The sequence below is a fragment of the Serinus canaria genome, chromosome 7 (genome assembly GCF_022539315.1).
Source record: "Serinus canaria isolate serCan28SL12 chromosome 7, serCan2020, whole genome shotgun sequence".
Taxonomy (NCBI): domain Eukaryota; kingdom Metazoa; phylum Chordata; class Aves; order Passeriformes; family Fringillidae; genus Serinus; species Serinus canaria.
The window spans coordinates 11,625,141-11,644,414 of record NC_066321.1 but is presented as its reverse complement, the minus strand read 5'-3'; the positions used below and the strand labels follow the sequence as shown (position 1 = coordinate 11,644,414).

Below are 19,274 nucleotides of genomic sequence, written 5' to 3'. Positions count from 1 at the left end.
GGCAGCACTGTGCCCTCCACTCCTCCATGGTTAAAGAATGCCTGGTGGGGATGGCTGGAGATGGGGAGCATCTCATTATCCTGGTCAGAAATGGGTGTCATGTGCCAGCTGTGATCCTGCTAATGAGCTAAACAGACTGCGTGGTCTTCAGTCATTGCTGCTGGGATTTCTCAGTTAGAGAGGAATTTGGGAATGTCCAGACCCAGTGCAGGAATATTCATAAAGAAACCCCTCCACTTGTGCCGTTCCTGTTCAAGTCAGCATGTTAAGCAAGGTTTTGGCCAAAGGCTGTAGGAACTTCTGAGGCAGCCCACTTGAGGTATCATCTCAGTGACCTGAAGGGTTGATTGGCCCCAGCATAGTCCAAGCATGTTCTAAAATTCACGACCCATAGATGTGCTGGTATGAATAAACACCTTCTCCCCACTTGGCACTTGCCTTGGGAATGCTTCCACTGAGGAAGCAGTCACGACCTTTCCAGAGATCCAAATGAGGATGCCCCGAGGTGGAGTGTCCATCAGCCTACGTAGCATCCCTGGAGACCTAATTGGTTTTTAAGCATCCAGTATGATATGTTCTGTTAGCAGTGTGCTCTCACCTTTAGAAAAAAGTGATTTATGGGCTCAATATTTCTCCTTTTAGTAGGAGGAAGTGGAGAAGTAAGTTGAGGATTGTTTGAAGATGTCAGGGGAATTGTGATAAAAGCGTTGTGTAATGAGATGTAAAGAGTGAAATCTGTGTCATGCTGTGAAGAAAAGTGCTCATAAATGACCCAAAATGGGCAGCGGCAGAGCAGCGTGTGGCCGGACGCTGGCCCTGGGACACTGCAGGTGATGCACGTGCTCTTGTGGTTCCAAGTGCTTTCCTTTGAACTCTGGCTAGATATAATACAGGCTCCTGAAAGCCAGCAGCTTGCTTGTGTGTGTGCTTGAAAGTAGAAAAAGTAATACAAAGTTGTCTTCTAACTGAGTGAACTGCAAGGTGTGATTTAGCAGGTGATGACAAAAAGGCTGGGTAGAGATAAGACTCTACTTACATGGTATTCATGCTAATATAACATGTTTGATTCCCTAATCTAAAGTAATTACTCACAACAGGCCAGAGCTATGAGTATTTATGATCGTATTTTTACAGAAGAAAGCAAACGAGGCTTGGAGATTAATTAGGAAGTTTCAGCTTGAGGAGGGCATCAGCTTTAAAGGGGGAACCTCTGAGCTCCCCACCCTGCTTTGGGGCCTGACGAGCAAGTCTTTATTCTCATCCAAGACAAACTCTTGATTTCATTTATTGCAGAGGTTTTACTCTTTGTACTAGCATATGAGACAGTGGCAGTGAGGCTCAGCCAGTGCTGCAAATCACCAAGCTGCTCTCCAGAGCCAAACAAATGTAATTTGCAACACATTTCTTCTCCTTTACTCTACTGAGTCACACAGAAGGAGTGCCATCATAGCACATTTTGCATATTTCTCAGATCATAAGGTTTTCTTCTTCCCTTGTAGGAATTAATAGATTTATAAGGTTTTATTTCTAATTAATTGAAGGAATAAACTGAATATTAGTTAAATATTGAAGAATAACTATTTGATTATATTATTATTTAGACTGTATTATTATTATAAGATAATATGCTCAGTCTGGATTTCTAGTTCCCTTGCTTTGGGTATTTGTCCCAAATGTTTCCAGCCTCTAACAAATTAAGTTATGGCTGTGGGAAAAGAGATCGATATTGTTGATGCTGGCAGTAGAGAAGAGTCCTTTTGTACTAAAAATTTGCATCCCATATTTTCAGTCTTCTGAAGCTGCCATTTTAAACATCATCTGCGACAGTTTTTTATAGTAACTCATTGATCAGATGTTCAGAAATTGGCCTCACAGATACAACATCAGGGAAGTCTCTCCTAATTTTCTGGTTTTCCATAAATCATGTTGGCCAAGGAGTCAAAGCTCCTCTTTTCACTTGCAGTAGGGGCACCTGTGTATGTGTGACTGAGATGGAAAGTGTTTGTAATGACAGTGTGTGGGAACTACAGACAACTTAGATCTGCAGAAGAGGCTCTTGGTTTTGTTGTCTCTACTTCTGGAAGGGCAACTTACAACAATTCAAGTTCAGAAAACCCTTCTGTTGAATGCCAAAGTCCATGTTGCTGTGTTGGGTAGGAGGGTTTGCTGTGAGTGAGGCTGGGTCGTGTCCTCCAGGCTGGCACTGACACATCCTCTATAGCTACAGGCAGGAGGAAGCCCAGGCACAGGACTGTAGGGGAAATTTAAATGAGCCACTCTTTCAAAGGCAGAGATTTTTAGGAAGAGAGGTTTCTCATCTCATAATAAAAATTAAAGACAAATTCTCCTAAATGCTAACTGCCCAACTTTAACAAGGTCCAGAATGCACCTTTCCCTCTCCACCCCACCCTCTGTGTGACACAAACTCCAAGTTCCCAAATTGATGGTGTTTATGTTTGAAACATTTTTCTGATGTCTGGCTCTGTCAAGACTAATTTTAGCATTTCTAAAGCTGGGTAAAAATACAGCCTCATTACTTTGATGTCAGAGCATAGTTTACTATTAGTATATTCTGGGGTTTATCATTTTAGTCATGTTTAACACAGCTACAGCAGGCATGCACTATTAAATCTGGCTTATTTTACATTCCTGTCCGAAATTATTTATTTGGAACAATTTCCTCTCTATCAAAAGACACGGCTAATGCTGAGTTTTAATGTGTTATTTACACACAAAATAACCTATTTACAACTCAGTATCTGCCGCAGGGAGAATGAATGGGGCAGTGCTCCCTTCATCCTGTTGTATCTGAGTTTAACAATCTGGATTGCTAATAGAACCATTTATCACAGGGTGGTAATTTATTTTATGTTAGCTGCACAGGTCTCCCTGCCTCTGATCTATGGAAATACTTTGTATATAATGAAGTTCAACAAGTCATTTGGTGTAAACATGGGGAAGCCAAGCTGCAGAACTAGTAAGACTCTGGCTGTGCTTTTTTTTTTTTTCCAGGAGGTAACGACTCTCCTCTGATATTAAGGCTTCAGTTGATGAAATACAGCTCTTTGCCCTGTGTGTGCTTTAAAGGCAGAGTATGGGGCTTTTCTGCAGCAGATCAGAGATTGGGATGGAGTTTGCTCACTTGATTTATGGGCTGGCAGGAATGCTTAGTTCTGCAGAAGTAGCACACTCAGCCCTTTCACAGGCAGAGGAGAAGGGCAGGGAGCACCTCCCATCGCTCTCCAGAGGTCTTCCATAAGCAAGCCCCAAGTGGCATTGGCAGGGAGTCCTTATGCAGTTCAGCTTGTCTCAGTGCTAGATTATGGGAAGACCATGTAAATGAGGAGGCGGAAATGCCAGCATCCAGCACACCTCAGAGCACTGAAAAAATATATAGTCTGTGTGGCCCAAGACTCAGACAAATTAGAATGAGAACAGCCCCAATGAAGTCATCTCCTATGTCCACCCTGGAGGGGCAGGGATCTTCTTGAAGAATGTTTTTCATTCAGTTCACATTTTCCAGGAAAAGGAACATAACCAGTACAAGCGCATTCTTAGTTTCCCTGCTGTGCACTGCTTTGCTGTGTACACCTTAAAATGCTGAGAGATGTGTTCAGCAGAACAGCTGGGACTGGCTCCAGGGGGAAAGGGGGCAAGTGGTTAAAACTGAATGTTGGGAAAATCCTGTAATTCAGACTAAGAAATTCTCCTGACAGCCACTGACAGTCTATTCCCCTACATCTACTGCATAGACTTTAGTGGCCCACCTTGGGTAGGGCTTCTGTGCAGTGCTGCCACAAGAGCAAGAGCAATCAAAAATTGTATTTCTTCTCTGACTGTTTCTCTCAGCTTTTCATGAAACTGATTCTGTTGGGTTCTAAAGTGTATTTTTTTGCTACTGTAGCCCTCCTGAGTAGACAGGTTGCCTACAGTCTCTTGTGTACCCACTCATGTCCCTTCAGGCAGCTGGATGTCTCAGATGCTCAGACTGGTGCAGTGCTGAGACTGTTCCCCAGTAACAGGATATCAAGGACAATGACAAGCTTGCCAGTCTTGTCTCATGGTGGCCACCTGACACCTGCTCTTTGGGATAGTTTAGAAGGATTCATGTAGAGGAAGATGAAGCCAAAGCCATGGTGCACCACTTTTATGTTTCATGAGCATTATCTGGGGTGTGGGCCTGGCAGAGAGCACTCTGGGAGCAGCAGGTTTAGTTCTTCGGTCACAGTGGCAGAATTTTGATCATTAAGATTGCCACAAACTGTGCTGCAAAAGCTCATCTTGTCTTCTGCCTGCCCTTTCTCTTCCATCCATGGCTTGCAATGCTGTCTCCCTAGTTTCTTCTTCAAAAGAGTCAGCCCAGGTAATCCTTTGCTTTGCTTAAATGTGTGATTGGAGTCTGACTTCTTGGTTTGTTTTCTTTTTTTCCTCATGGGGGAAACTCCTTGCCCAGGCCTCTCTACTGACTTTGTGTGGTATCCAGCCCTGTGGCAAAGGTGTGGCCTCAGAGTGGATAACCATTAATGTGTTCAGACTTTTTGATTTAAATTATGTAGCCCTTAGATGATGCAACAGCTTTATGGTTGGACTTGATGAACTTAAGAGTCTTTTCCAGCCTAAACAATTCTATAATTCATAGCATCAGCTAGCATTCCCTGATTGTGTACAGCTCCTCCACACTGTTTTAGCAAAAGTTCCTATAATTTCAGCTTGTTACAGATGCAAAGGTACTTTTGAAGACAGAGTAATTTTATCTCATCCCTAACCATACTGTACCAAGTTGAAAAGCTTTTATGACTTTAAAATAGAAAAAGTTATTCTTCACAGGCTGGTTCTGGCATTGGTGATCCCAACCATTAAGCACCACCTGGAAGACCTTTGTATTTTGAGTGTTTTATTATCATTAATAATAATTGTAATAATAATCACATCTGCATTTCTATTACTCTGTAAGCTCCATAAGTTTATTCTGGCAAACAGTGGTAAGTCTGCTTCTCTGGGGACCCAGCTTAGATTTCATTTAAGTGCCCCTCAGAGGGTACATAAAAAAAACCTTTTTAACTGATGACAAACTCACCTGTTGTGGATTGTTCAGTTGTAGTCAAGTAAGAAAATCCAGTGGTGATAATGGATTATCTCATGGATTGTCTCTTCTGCTAGCATGTCCCCATAGCTTGAATTTTTAGTATCTCTGGCATCTTGTTGCCTGAATATCTGTGAATTTGTTCAGGTTTTATAAATCAATTCTCCCAACAGCACCCATTAGCCATGGCATTTGAACCTGCCATAGTCATAGGAGGACGAAGGATAGGAGTTATTTTGTCTAAATTTGGCTGCCTAAGTGTTATGTGTGTAGTTTGGGATGCTTTTGCATTAGGGTGGCGTGAATCACATTGTGCCTGCTTTATTCCTGTGAGGGCTTCATGCCTGATTTAATGTTAGGTGGAAAAATCCCAGTCCTCCCAACTTTGCCAAAATTGCAGAGTGGGGTTAAAGTGAGAAACCAAGGTGGGACTAGATTAATACTTTCAAGCCTTTCATTCATGTTCATCAGTCCATAGCTTGATGAGCAGTCTGGGAGCCCTGACTGCCAGCTCTGAACTGAAATCTCACCCTTGGCTTCTCAAGTTAGAGGCAACTCAACACCCAGATGTCAACACAGCCAGGGGGGCTGCTTCCCAGAGCTGCTCCTGCTTTACACCAGGGTTGGCAAAACTAGTGTTTTAACAGCCCATTCAGAGAGATGGGAAATTTAAAATCCCCACTAAAAATACAAGGGGAAAAGCCATAGTAAATTCTCAAGGCTACAAAAAGGTCCTAAAAATAACCCAAATGGAGGAAGGCTATTAATGCAAAAGTAAATAATTATGTTAAGAGAAGCAACTAGAGAGGCCAGTTGTGTAAATCACTTTAAGGGGAACAAGCCTTAGATAAAATCCATCCTTTTACCACACAGATTAGGTCTACCTTTGGATGCTAAATAATTGATAGGATTTGGCAGAGCATTCTGTGGCTGCCTGCACAGAGCAGTGGGACTGCTCCTGAGGTCAGACGAGTGGCAAAGAAAAATGTTCCTAGAAATGCTGTGCATCCAATACCAGCACCAAGAAACAGGGCTTTTATTCCCAGCACCCCCTAAAGAAGTGGCCTTGAAAAAGCATCCATAGACCTTGCAGTGAGAAAGAGGACTTGGCATTGTTCCTCACCTTGTTAAACTGCTCCCCATGAAATCAGGTTGTCTGTTTTCATGGTTTCTTGTGGTGATGTGTGAGGTGCAGAGGCCTGAGAGGACACAGCCAGTTCCACTGCACTGTTTTTATTATTTTTTATAATTAGAGAAGATTAATTATGCTGTATGGTGGCTTCTGGGATGCCCAGGGCTTGTGGGGGGATTTATTGCTTTGTGAAGCCCCCACACAGCCTCAACACTTCAGCATCTGTCTGCATATGAACATCCAGGCAAGACAGGGAGATGTCATTGCTCCCATTCTGCAGACTGGGAGCACAGGGGATTGTTTTTCTTGGTCAGAGTGACTGAAATGGGTTGAGCTATTTCAGAGGGATGTCAAGAAGTGATTATCTCTGGGACTTCAGAAGTTCATATCTGGTGTACATGGGATGTCGATAATAGTACAGAGGTCTTAGCCCAGGTTCCTTGGTTCACCATATCCACTAGCAAGCCCTTCCTCTCTCAATGATATGCCACGTAATCATGGTCAGATGACTCAAATCCTCATGCCCATCTGCCAAACGGAGGCGTTGTTTCTTTCCCTTCAGGAGAGATGAGCACAAGCTGTGTATGCATCATCCAGAGCCTCTGAGAACATCACGATGCAGCAGTCAGCTTCATTCCTCTCGGTTGCATAAGGGTATGAAAATGCTCAGCAGCACAAATAGGTTATCACTGAATTTAAACGAACTCAGCAGTGCCTTTGTTCCATACCTAGCACAGTGGGCTCATAATTAGAGACTACAGATTTTTCCAGAACCAAGTGAGACAAAAATTGCAGAAGACTTAAATTCTGAAATAAATTGATATCCCATGAATTCTGTGTGGGGACTGTGCTTGACAGGATGAGTTCTCTGATCTTAATGGTAATGACAGAGAATAAAACCTCAGCCAAGACTGTAAATTTAGCTCTTGAAGGAGTGAAGGGGATATAGTATTTTCATGCAGACTTCTTCAGAATTATGTTAAACTCATGACTTTATATGTGTTGGAAAATGACCTGTGCTGGGTGTTCTGTGACTCCCATAGTGGTGTTGGGTTGAAATCAGGCAAACCTTGCTGGAGAGAGCTGAGCAAAACTTTGGGCACATAGGCTGAATCCAGAATGAAAATTAAAAAAATTCAATGTGATCCCACATGATCACAAACTTGACTGAAATCAATTCTGCCTTTTCTGTAGTTAGTTAGAGAGCTCAGTGGGGGTTTCTGTCCCCCTTTTTTTTTTTTTTTTTTAATATCTCTTTCCTCCTCCTGGAATCCCAGATCTTTTTAAGATCATCCCATTGAAAATGCTTCCAATTGTAAGTAAATCATAAACTAGAACTGGAGAATTATAAGCAAAATATTTATATTTAATGTCACCAGTATCTGATTTTTAAAATACAGTGACATTTTCAGGGATTGAATGGTGCCATTTTAGCCAGAAACTGTTCTATTCTGTGCTCTTTTCTTACAGTGATCAGCTCTTGACTGACAGATTTCCAGAAAAAATCACAGCTGGCAACAGATGCATCCTTAAATAAACAGTTAAAGTAGATGTTTTGATGGCTTCAGTTGTATTGATATAAAAGATCAGTGTCTGACATTCCTAAACACTATCCAATAGAGGAGGTATCTTCTTCTAAGCCCCTGGCCCTGTGTGTGCTGCTTCAACAAAAGTTTAATATTTTAAAGAAAGAAGAGGTTTTATGCACCTGTGGGGATGCTCTGAGCCAAGCATTGCTGACCCTGGAGCCAGCATGTTGGCTCATATTTAGATTTTTCTGAAATGCAACTTTTCTGTTTGTGAGGTGATGAAATTACCGTTCTCACTCAGCTTTTCTACCTGAGACTCACCCTGGTTTATGGCTACTATTTGTGGGATGGACCAGCAGTGATGGGGGGAATTTCCTACAACCTGACTGGAGTGAACATCCCTGTCCTTTGTTAATGTGTGCAAGTGCCTTCTTGCAAGTGAGGCTTGAGGTTAAGCCAAATCTGTTTGTGTCAGTTTGCAGGTACAGCTGATTATGTACTTTCAGAGGCATTTACAGCCACCCTATAAAGTAAAAGCAGAGAAACACAAAGGTGAGGACTTTAGGCATTGGTTTGCACGTCCCGTTTTAACGAGAGGAATTATTGTGTGTTGTGGGAAGCTGATCCGACTCCCAGAGGCTGCTTGTGTGAAGATACCAGGTTTTTGGTGGCTCCCTGCAGTGAGGGCACAGAACTGAGCCTGGAGAAAATTAGTTTCACTTCCTGGTGAAGTCCCAAACTTCCTTCATGATTTTGGGAAAGCTGCTTGACTTCCCTTGGCTCCCTCATTTATATAATGAACTCGGGTTGTTCTTTGGGCCTCCAGGCTCATCCATCAGCATCTGGTTAGCATGTTTATGGCATTGGTCACAAGGAAACACTTAGAGGGGCAGACTGTGGGGAGGTTACCATCTCCCACTCCCCACCACCTGCAAGAGGGTGCTGCTCTCCCTGGGTGCTGCCTTACAAGGGTGACCTTGTTCATATGTCTTAGGTGTCACATATATTGTCCAAAGGCGATAATAAAACAGTTTTTCAGGGTTGGGGAAGATAAGTTTTAGTTCTTACAGTGAAGGTGTTTTCAATATCTGCGGTGGAGAGACCATTTGGGGATATAGATTGAGTGCATTCAAAAGGGCCATGCCTGCTCTGAAGTGAGAAAGTTTTTCAGGTGATCTTACCTGGAACTCAGCTGGAGTATATCAAGTTGTTAATAACAAATTGTAAATATTCTGTATCAAAACAAGAGAAAATTATTTTTCTTAGTTCAAAGCAGCTTCTTACATGTGTAGTCTGTGGGTGAGCTCCAAATACCTCAGTGGGATTTTGGACACATCTGGGTGAATTTACAGAAACCATGGAGAGCTTCATGGTTTACCCTGACCCAGGCAATAGACACCCAGTAGACATGTATATTCACCCAGTCTAGCAATAGACAGTGGTCTTAGCAAAGTACTTTGTAATTAGACTCTTGGATGCTAGGTGATGAAGGATAAAATCATTGTCATGGGATAACAGCTTTGGAGAGAAACTTAGTTTCAGCTTACCTTCCCATTAGTCTGCTGTGCACATGCCTGCTCTAATACTGTTATCAGCTGCAGAGGAGCTGGCAGTACTCCTGTTTGGTGTGATTTTTTTTCCCTTTGAAAACTCCAGAGGAACTTTCCTGTGCTGTTAAAAAGACATCCTTAAAACATCTTTACTGCAGGGTCCTGTGTTTCAACTGCTGGAGCAGTGACTCTTAAAATAGATATGAGATGACTGAATGTGTGAAAAACATTTGCATCTCATATTCTGAGCTCTGTGCATTCTGCATCACTTATGCAAGCAAGTTAAAAGGGTTGAGAGTTCTGCAAATTTTTTTGCTGCTTTTAATTCCATTCAGAACAATGTCTTTGCAGGTGAAATAAGATCCAAGGCTATCTTTTGGTCACATAGAGTCACTGACACTTGAAACAGGCTGGATTTATATGTAGTTACTAAAAAATATATAGCAAAATTAAAGTTTCAGACACTGAGTTCACATGCACTGCCCATTGTAAAGATAAGTAACAGCTGTTATAAGAACACTTAAATGGTTACCTTTGGGACATAAAAGGGATCTTTGAAGACAGTAAGTCTTAATTCAGAAATGTTTACTCATAAAAAATACATTTGGAATGGGGGAGGGGAACACATTTCCTATTAATGTGGGGTTTGCCTTTTATGGGAGGTTGTAGCAGGTCTTTAACCTCTGTAGCACTTGAGTGAGGATAGAAATGAGCTTCTCTAAGTATCAGCCCAAAGGGCCTTTCCTCAGTGCCTGTATCTGCAGTGGTTTTAGTTTATTCTTCCTCTCTGTGACCATAATGAAAAATTATTCTTTTCCAGCCTCAAAACCTTCCCATAGTTAAGTCCTGAGGGCAGAATAGAAGTGTCCTCCTGAATTTGCTTCACTTAACCTTGTGTTTTGTGAGATACAGGGCTGATGGCCCAAACCAGTGGGGATTTGAAGGCAATGTCAGCTGAATAAGGCACGAGAAGAGAAGAAGGAATTGACCCTTGAAAGCCATGGTTATTGATGCCACAAAGAAGGGTTGATGTCTCTCTAGACACTTACAAAGGGTGCAGCTGTGCCCAGCATTCCCAGTCTGCTCATGAAGTGGATCATGGCTCATGTCACCTGTGAATTTTCTGGTACCAGTTCTGCAGGTAGTTTTGAAATTATTTTTCCAGGCAATTATTATGTTCAGTGAGGCAAAAGAAAATGCCAGGAATATTTGATCAGTGTGAACCCCATAACTAAGGAGGATGTGATTTCTGCTTCGGGGTAGGACACAAAGTGCCAGTAACTTCAGAGTAGTAGAGAGAAGCTGAGAGTCCTTTATGGAAATCATGGTGGACTAAAGTCAAAAGGCTTTACTCAGATACAATAATATACAGAGCAGCAGAATTAGCCTGAACAAGTTGTGTGGGAGGAGGGCTGAGGGATCTGAAGGCCTTTGACCAGCTGCTATACAGAGATGCAAGAAGCAAGAATCTTAACAGCAGCGTTTGAGCCAAAAGACACTATTTTGTGGGATCCTCAAGAGGAGAACTTGGTAGCAAAGGGAGAAGTTAGGAAATATTACACACTCAGAAGTGTAAGAAGAAATTGGCTGGGTGCAGAAAAAGACAAAAGGTAGATAAGCTGGAAACAAGTACACAGTGTTGTGAAGATGAGGTTACCAGGGTGAGATGACGGGATTTCTGATGAACCTTTTCACTAAACCCATGGCCCAGTGCAAAATTAGTTCTTCACATGCTAGTGACAAGGCAGAACGATTGGTGGGCTTTGTTATTCTTGTTCCAGAACATCATGCTCATCCAGGCAGTAATCATTTTAGGTGAGTAACAGAAATTAGGTTTTGAGTCACATACTGACCTCTCTTTGTAATTAGTACAGCGTGTTCTGGTCATGTAATGAGAGAGAAGACAGATTAAATGAAAGACAGGCAGGGTTTTCATTCAGGAAATTGGTATGGTAATGACAGATATGGAGTCTTGGCATGTTTCACATAGGCTTCATCTAGCCTCTTCAGGTAGCAGATACAAGCACGGCGCTCACTTATATTCGCCCAGTCAAGCATGAGGAGGTAACAAGTTCTCTGGGGAGGCTGGTATTTAATATCTGCCAGATGCCTGCTGGAGAATACTAATACAGGTCCCAGATTTAGTGTGCCCGGGGAATGCAGATGGTTGGTAGCAACGTGCCTGACCCAACAGCCACATCTCCCTTAGCTCCATGGCAGAGCTGCCTGGGTTTTTATCCCCTGTTGTTGGATTGTAAAAGTGATGACTTGGCCAAAGAAGCCTTTTCTGACTTCCTTGGGGGGAGGGTTAGCAGGCAAGGGAGGGAATGACACTGGAGTTTCTGTCGGGGTGTCACACTCGTGGACAGGGAGAGTGGCAACATCAATTCCCCTGGACGTCACTTGGACCATTCTCTTGGGCAGGACAAGCCAAGTGCTGTGAGGCAGGGAGGGCCACAGGGAGGATTTGTGCTTGAGGAGGAGCTTCAGCCAGCTCCTTCAGTGTGTGTATTCCCCTCTGAGACCACAGCAAGGGCAGAGGGAGGGTGGCAGCACTGTGGAGATCCTACAGCTTGTCCTCAGGCGGCAGCAGGGAAAGAACTGGTATGAGTTTCACTTTCTTACCAAATAAAGGGAAAAAAGTCCCAAACCCCTGCAAGGCTACTTATAAATCAGGGCAATAAAACTGCCGGTGGTCATGATCAAATTATGTGGTCAAAATCTGTATAAAAGAACTGCAGCAGGTTCAGTGCAACACTGATGTCCTTCTTGCTGTAAACACTGAAGGGGGGGTGAGGAGAGGGAGGAAGGGCAGGCACTGGGCTCCCAACACCAACTCACCAGGGAAACGATTTGCTGAGGTGGTTGAACTACATGTTTTCAAAATCTGTTTGTGTCCATAAGGGTTTAAGAAAAGGATGTCGTCTGCTTACTCGGTAACTTGTGTGTGGCCTGTGAGTGGTTTCAGATGCCGGGCCAAAACCAAATGATCTCTCCTTTTAGGAAATTTGAAAAGTATGCATGCATCCCAAGAAAGAACAGAGATATTTTCACTGATGTCCCATGCTTGAGCCACAATGCCTTGTGTAATTGTGGCACTGTGTGCTGTTGAGATGGGAGAGAGAGGTTGCTGAGCCATCTCTGCTAGAAACAAAGACCAGATATGACTTGGCTTTCATGAGACTGAGTTAATAGGTTGTTTTTAATGGGAGAAAGGGCTACCAGGGTACCTCATATATCTTCAGAATTTAGCTGAATGCTGCAAAAATGTCCATATTAGGACATGTTCTTTACTAGAAGTGAAATAACAGAAGTAGTGAACTTTCACAGTACAAAGAACTTGTAGATGAAGTTGAAATTTCTGATGGTGTAAGAGAATTTTAAATTGAAGGGTTTTGCTTCTTTTCTGAGTATCCTGGTCACGCTGATAAGTTCATAAATCTCTGTGGTGTTTGACTAATATACCAAGGATTTGCACTGTCCTACTCAAAAGTGGTAGCAGCCGTCAGTATTAATTAAGGGCTCTATTAGGGAAGAGCAGGGGGAGCAAGAGGGGTCTTTCAAGACTGGCAGCCACCACTTTCAGAGGAAATGAGCAGAGACTGCACACATGCAGCCGAAAGCCAGCGTCACTCCTCACACAGCAGCTCCATGGGGCTACCAGAAGGTGTGAAAGACTCCTTGGCTGGAGGGAGAAACTTAACATTTTCTGGGGCATGGGAGTAAAAAAAAACAACCAGGAACCTAAAAGCAGTAGCAGGTTTAGGCACAATCCATCGAAGACCACTGCAGGCACCAAGAAATTTAATAACCTGTTATATTTATGTAGCACATTTCATCCTCAAAGCGTTTTGCAAACTTAATGATGTGCAAACTATGTGCACACGTATCCTTTCATCTGCCAACGACTGTAGCCCCTTCAGTGTGAAGCCTGATGATGGCTGCTTAGCCATCACAACAGTGCAGAACAGCAAGTGGAAAATGCCTAAAGTGCAGGAAGATTTAGGGAGGCAAAACATAACCTTTGGGCAAGACAAAGGGATTGAGAACACTTGTGCTGGCAAAGTGCACATATCTTCTGTGACTACAGTCTATTTTAGCGATCCCATCAGATAGAGCTTTCTTTTGGGAAAGCTGGAAAATTCACCTTAGCTGTCTGGAAACCTGGTGTGATCTCTGTTTTGTGCCAGTTGGCAGTCTTGCACCTCAAAAAGTAGTTGCTGACTCTGACTCACATGAGCTGCTTTTCCACCTGAGATCCAGTGGGATCAGATGACAATGTTCTACAGATGGCCTTGTGATGTTGTCCATTTCTTAAATTCCACTTAATGGCATTCTCATCTCAAAGGATGAGTGTTTATTTTTTAGAAGGGTCAGTAAGTGAGCATTAGAGATCCTGGGAGAAGTACAAGTTGGTAGCATCTCAAATTTTTCAGGAAAGGGAAAAAAAAGTGCCATGCCAGTGGTTTTGCCCATTATCTTCCCCAGGAAGTTCTGTATTGTCAGGCCATGAGAGTTTTCAATGTCACCCTCCCTGTAAGAGTTTTGGTGTGCCATCTAATCCCCCAACCTAATGAGTTCTGCAGGGATGCACCATGATAACTAAAGATCATTTACCTGAATTGCTTTTTAATTTCTGGAATGGGAAGCTGCTTGTGCAGCAGGATAATTACATTATAATTTACAGCAATCCAAAATCAATAAATTTAGTCATATTGGGATAGAGAAGGAGGATAAAAATCCCCCCCACCATTAAATTATTTTACACTCTGTATTTGATGATCCAAGAACTCAACAATAAACTTTGGGGGATGGGAGAGAGGGTTGGAGAATCACTGGCTTCCTGAGGCTGGCTAGTAAATCAGCTTTGTCTGGCCATTTCTATAGTGAAATAACACATGGTCTGTTTGCAGAAGAGGGCAAATTCAGCAGATAATGTCCTTTTTCTGATTTATTTTAATTATGGAATATTGAAGGAGAGGAAATGCTTTATTCCAGTGGGGAAAAGCAGATGAGCCACCACCAGGTGCAAGTTAAACCTGGGCATCTACCTGAGCTCTGCTCCCTGCCTCAGTGGGACAGAGGAGTTGAATAATTATTGGGATGAGCCACTAAGGGAGCTGGGGATTCAAGCTCTTGATGTCTTCATCAAGATAAGATTGGAAGCTTTCCTCCAAGTTAGTATATTTGCCATGTACAAGTTATTCATTGACTTACCTCTCATAAGGAGAGTGGGCTGTGCAACATCCACGTATCGTGAGCTTCCCGGTCCAGGAAGGGCCACTTGAAGGCTGGGTTTTTCTTTTGGAGTGTTGAAAACACAGTAGTGCTCTGGTCACTGGAAACACTGAAGGAGGAGGGATGCCTTCAGTGAGAAGGTTGGTCTCAGCTGATCCTTGCCCCTGCTGCCAGCACCTCTTTGGTGCAAGCCAAGCCCTGGCAGCAGCAGTGCCAATGTAGCCCCTCCCTGGGCCACCAGCCCTGTGGTGTCCACAGTGCTCCATGTTTTCAGGGATCCACCCAAGACTCAGGTGTGGTTCTGGCAAGTGAGAGGAATAGCAGATAGACACAGGTAGCCCAAACACACCCCTCCCTGATTTAAGAGAAATATTATTTGAGCAGACAGTTCAAAGGAGTTCAGTTGGGCACATGGCGATTGGAGCTGTGGTTTGGTCTGGGTTTTTTCCTTCTGTTTTCTTTAAAAGAAAGTATCCTGGTTGTATTAGATCCCACCTATGTCTTCACTGCTGAATTTATCTCACAGGAAGATGTATTAGATGTTTCTGGACTTCCCCCACTCAGACTGACTCAATTTTATTTTTCCTTTGAAACCACAGAAAAGCTGTCGATGCTGCACCCAAAAAAGGACGTTGTATGAAAAGGAAATCACTTTGTCTCTTGTATTTGAGGAGGATTATGATCTGGCATGACCTCATTATGGGTTAGGCGAGGATATTTCTGGAAATACTAATTAAATACTTTTTCCATCCCTTGTGCCCTTGCAGCAAGTGTAGGCTTTATAGCAAAAAAAGAGGGAAAAAAGCTGTCTGCAAGGAATTTTTTCAAGCTCTTTCTCCACTCAAATGAAGGAAGTACAGTTACAGTCATGATAGCAATATTACAAGCTATTAAACAAAATTTTCCTAGTTGTGATGAACTAGAGGAAAATAACTATCTGAAAGAAGACAGTAAATGTGGGGTTCTTTTGGTGCTTTGTCTATGCCTGACTTCAGGAGTCTGAATTGATCTTGTTATTTCAGCAAGATCACTCTGAACTGCTGAAAACATCCTACCTTGTGCAGTTTTTTTGCTTTAGTTGCCCTCTCCCAGTCAGGTTCAGTGAGCACAAGCAGTAGTGCACAGCCCCACAAAGGATCCCGTTGGCAGCAGCCAGTGGTGAGCTGTGACATGGAGTGCAAATCTGCTACATGGGCACAGCCAGGGATGAAATTTCATGGTACCATGTTTTAATGTATTTATTAATGGATATTCTCCTCTTATTTCTCTTGGTAGCATTTTCCTCCTGGCCTTACCCATTTTGCTTTCAGAGATCTATTCTCAACTTGTGGCATTTCAGTGAGTTATAACAGCTTTGAATCCTGCCCTGACTGTCTGAGCTGTTTCCTGTTGAGGTCAGTGGGAGTCTTCCACTTAACTTCAATGGAAGTTGGACTTGGCCACTTATAAAATGTCTTCAAAAATTGCCTTCAGCAAATAAGCTTGCAAATGTTAGCACTAAAATAGCGACATGCAGGCCCAAATATGTCTGTATTGAAAACACATGCTATCAGATAAAAATGTGTTCCGACAAAACCTTCCGACATCATGATGAAGAGGCTGTAAACATTTTTTAAAATTTTTTGTTTATATATTTAGCACTTTGGTTTGCTGTTCTGTTGTGTGGCACACAGGATTGAGTCTAATGAGGCAAACTCCAGACTTGTTTGAATGAATGGTTGGTGGCTTTTGTTTCCGGTTATTGTTCTAAGTCTAGAGATGTGGTTCTTCTGTTCCATTTGAATGTGAGATTTTGTCCAAATTTCAGTATTCCTCTGGTATGTAACAATATCCAGTCCTGCATGTTGTTTAAAGTTTCATTGCCTCCATGGGAATGAAACAGAACTGCTATATTATAGCCAAAGGAGGGAAATGGGATGCTTTCTTACAATAACTTCAGGAATTGTTTCTTGACCTGCAAAAGCACAACCTTGCATTGAAATATCGCAAATAGAGAGAAGGTCTGGGGGAATTAATTCGTCCACATTTTTACACTTTTGCTCTTTCTGTACGTCACAATGGCTAAGGAAAAATGAAAGCTGTGGTTAGAGTGGCTTGGGGCAGCTGATGAGTAGACCATGGCTTGTCTGTCATCAGCATTCTCAAGTGCTGCACTTGAGTAATGGTTAAGGCAAACGGAGCTGGGAGGTGGCTTAAATGCCTGTTGTAAATTGTCAAGTCCCAGGAGTGGATTGATAACGGATAACTTGATTCAAAGCAAAGCAGGGGCATCTGTGGAAGTGGTAACTCCATCAGCCCTCCCAGGCCCTGCTGCCTCTGCCTGTCAGAGAGCCAGAGACACCTGGCCTTCAGCAGAAGAAAATGAAAAGATTTTATCCTGGCTCATCTGAGATGATTGGTCTAACCACCTCCATCCTCCAGATTCAAGTCAGTAATATTTGAAAACTCCACCCATCCACATGGGTGATGCAAATGCTGTTGTTTCCCTTTGTTTTTCTGGTTCTCTTGCAGAAGTAGGTCTTTGTAGCGGTAAAAATCAAAGCTCTTCCTCTAAAGTCTATTAAAATGAGTTTTACTCATTGCCTGGAGCAGGGAAATATTTGTCAGGGTAAACCTTCTTGGGGAGCTAATGGAAGCTGGAGCTCAATGGATAAAACATTGAGATGAGCTGGGGTTTACCAAGACAAAACTTGGACTTTTCCAGACCAGTGGGACATACTCCTAACAAGGTGTCTTGGTGGGTCCCTGTGTGTGTGGTGACAGAAGCAGCCTTTTGGTGGTGCCACTTTTTGCCTTTTTTTTTTTTTTTATTTGGCCAAAGCATCTGTCTGTGCTCAGGACTTCAGGAGGGTGGAGCAGGGTATGCAGGAAAGATACCAAGATCCATCCCATTGCAAGGGAGCTGAAGACATCCACAATGCTTTGCAAATTGGATGTGGGGTGGCTGGTTCAGCCTGGACCCATTATATCAAGGGGAGGAGCACAAAGAGGCACTGTGCAGAGATTTAACCATGCCATAATATTTTTGGCTTTGCAAGAAAAGGGGTCCCATTCTTCCCATTAGCCTAGAAGGCTTTTGAGAAGCTTCGACCTTCTTCCTCTCCAGCTCTTGAGCTGAAGTAGGGCTGTTCCTCTGGGTAAATGCACTTGTAGGATAAAGGTGCAGATGGTTCAGGTCCTGGTCACTGCTGTTACAGCATGCTGTGAGACTAAATCACAGCTTGGCACAGCCACTGAGCCCAAGCCGATTATGTGAAAAAGTAACACATGAGCAAATTCAGGGTGAGGCAGAAGAGCAGTATGGGATTTAAAAATCTCAGCCCTGTTATTAATTTCTCTGGAAAAGGTGAACTAATGATACTACTTTTAATTCATTAGTATTTAGGCTAAAAATATGTTGGCTTTGAAAGAAAATTATAAAGTAAAGGGGAAGATGTAATAAAATCTCCCCCCCTTCTCCTCTTAAAGAAATGTTTTGCACAAAGACAGTTCACTGATTAGAAATGAAAAGTTGTGGTCCCGTGGGGCCAGGTTGGAATTACTGCATACCACTTGTCTTTGAAATCAAGGCCTCCAACCTTAATGTCCAGGTGGGGAATTCCGGTGGCTTTACTCTAATCCAGGCAAATCTGAAATCCAACCCTGTTGGGAGGAAACAATGTGGGAAACAGATTCATCTTGATCTCGGCTTTGTGCCTTGGAAAACGATTAAGACCAACTGTTAAGCAGCTCCCGATAGAGATCACAAACCTGCCGGCCTCTGTGTGACACAGATTTCTCAGTTCAGGCTTCACCCCTTAAAATAACAGATGGAACTGACACGGTTAAGCTACAAAGTGGGTTTCTGTTATTCCCCAGTTGTTTAAATATTACTTTTGTTGTTGGAAATTATTTTCAATCTGATTGATTTGCTGCAATTAATTATTTTCCACTTTCTATTGTTACTTTAACAAAATCAAATGCAAACAATTTAATGCTACTGACAGGCAGCCACTCTGACTTCTGTGAGAGTGCTGTCCTGATACACTAAATCCTGCATTGCAGAGGTCACGCACATGGTCCTGTCAAATTCACCCAGTGGGGATCCTTCTGTGCCCTTTTTCCTGTCCCAATCTCAGTCAAGATAACTGGTTTTATTGCAGCTTTTGAGGATTTCAAAGTGACTTAGAAAATCGAGTCCTTTGAGGTAGAAAAGTATTCATATTCTGCATGCAAATAGAAGTGGGAAGCAGAAAAGCTGCTCTTTGTTAAAGCTTATTTGGGCAAATCCATGAAGAAAACCAGGGACTCACAAGTCCATTTAGTGACACAGTTGTTAAGAAAATGTCCTCCAGAGAACCTGCTTCTTTAAAATTTCAGACCTGGTGAATGCTGGAAGAACATCTTGGCCTTGCAGAAGCCTCCTGAAAACAAACATTAGAAAGTTTGGAGGTTTTTATGTTCCTGCAACACTGATTAAGGGAGGATGTTAAAAAAATAGTAACCAAACATTAATGTAATCTTTGTTATTCTTATTTTTCCTATATTTATTGGATGTGGTTACAATAAACACCCATGGGTATCAAAACCTGTTGCTGGTTTGATTCTTGAGTAATTTTGCAAGTAGTTACTAGCAGATTTGTGAAGTTTGGCACCAGACTATGCTATTTAAGGGTGGGATTTCAAAAGCTTCCAATGGAATTTGGAGCACAGATCCCTCCGTTTCTCCCCTGCGAACAGACATTTTGTTCTTTATAGTGGAT

The 19,274-nt window shown here is 42.7% G+C and overlaps 1 protein-coding gene across 3 annotated transcripts in view; it reads left to right on the top strand.

The window, feature by feature from the left end:
• Positions 1–19,274, top strand: part of GLI2 (GLI family zinc finger 2) — a 186,766-nt gene that overhangs the window by 49,185 nt on the left and 118,307 nt on the right. The window lies entirely within an intron of this gene.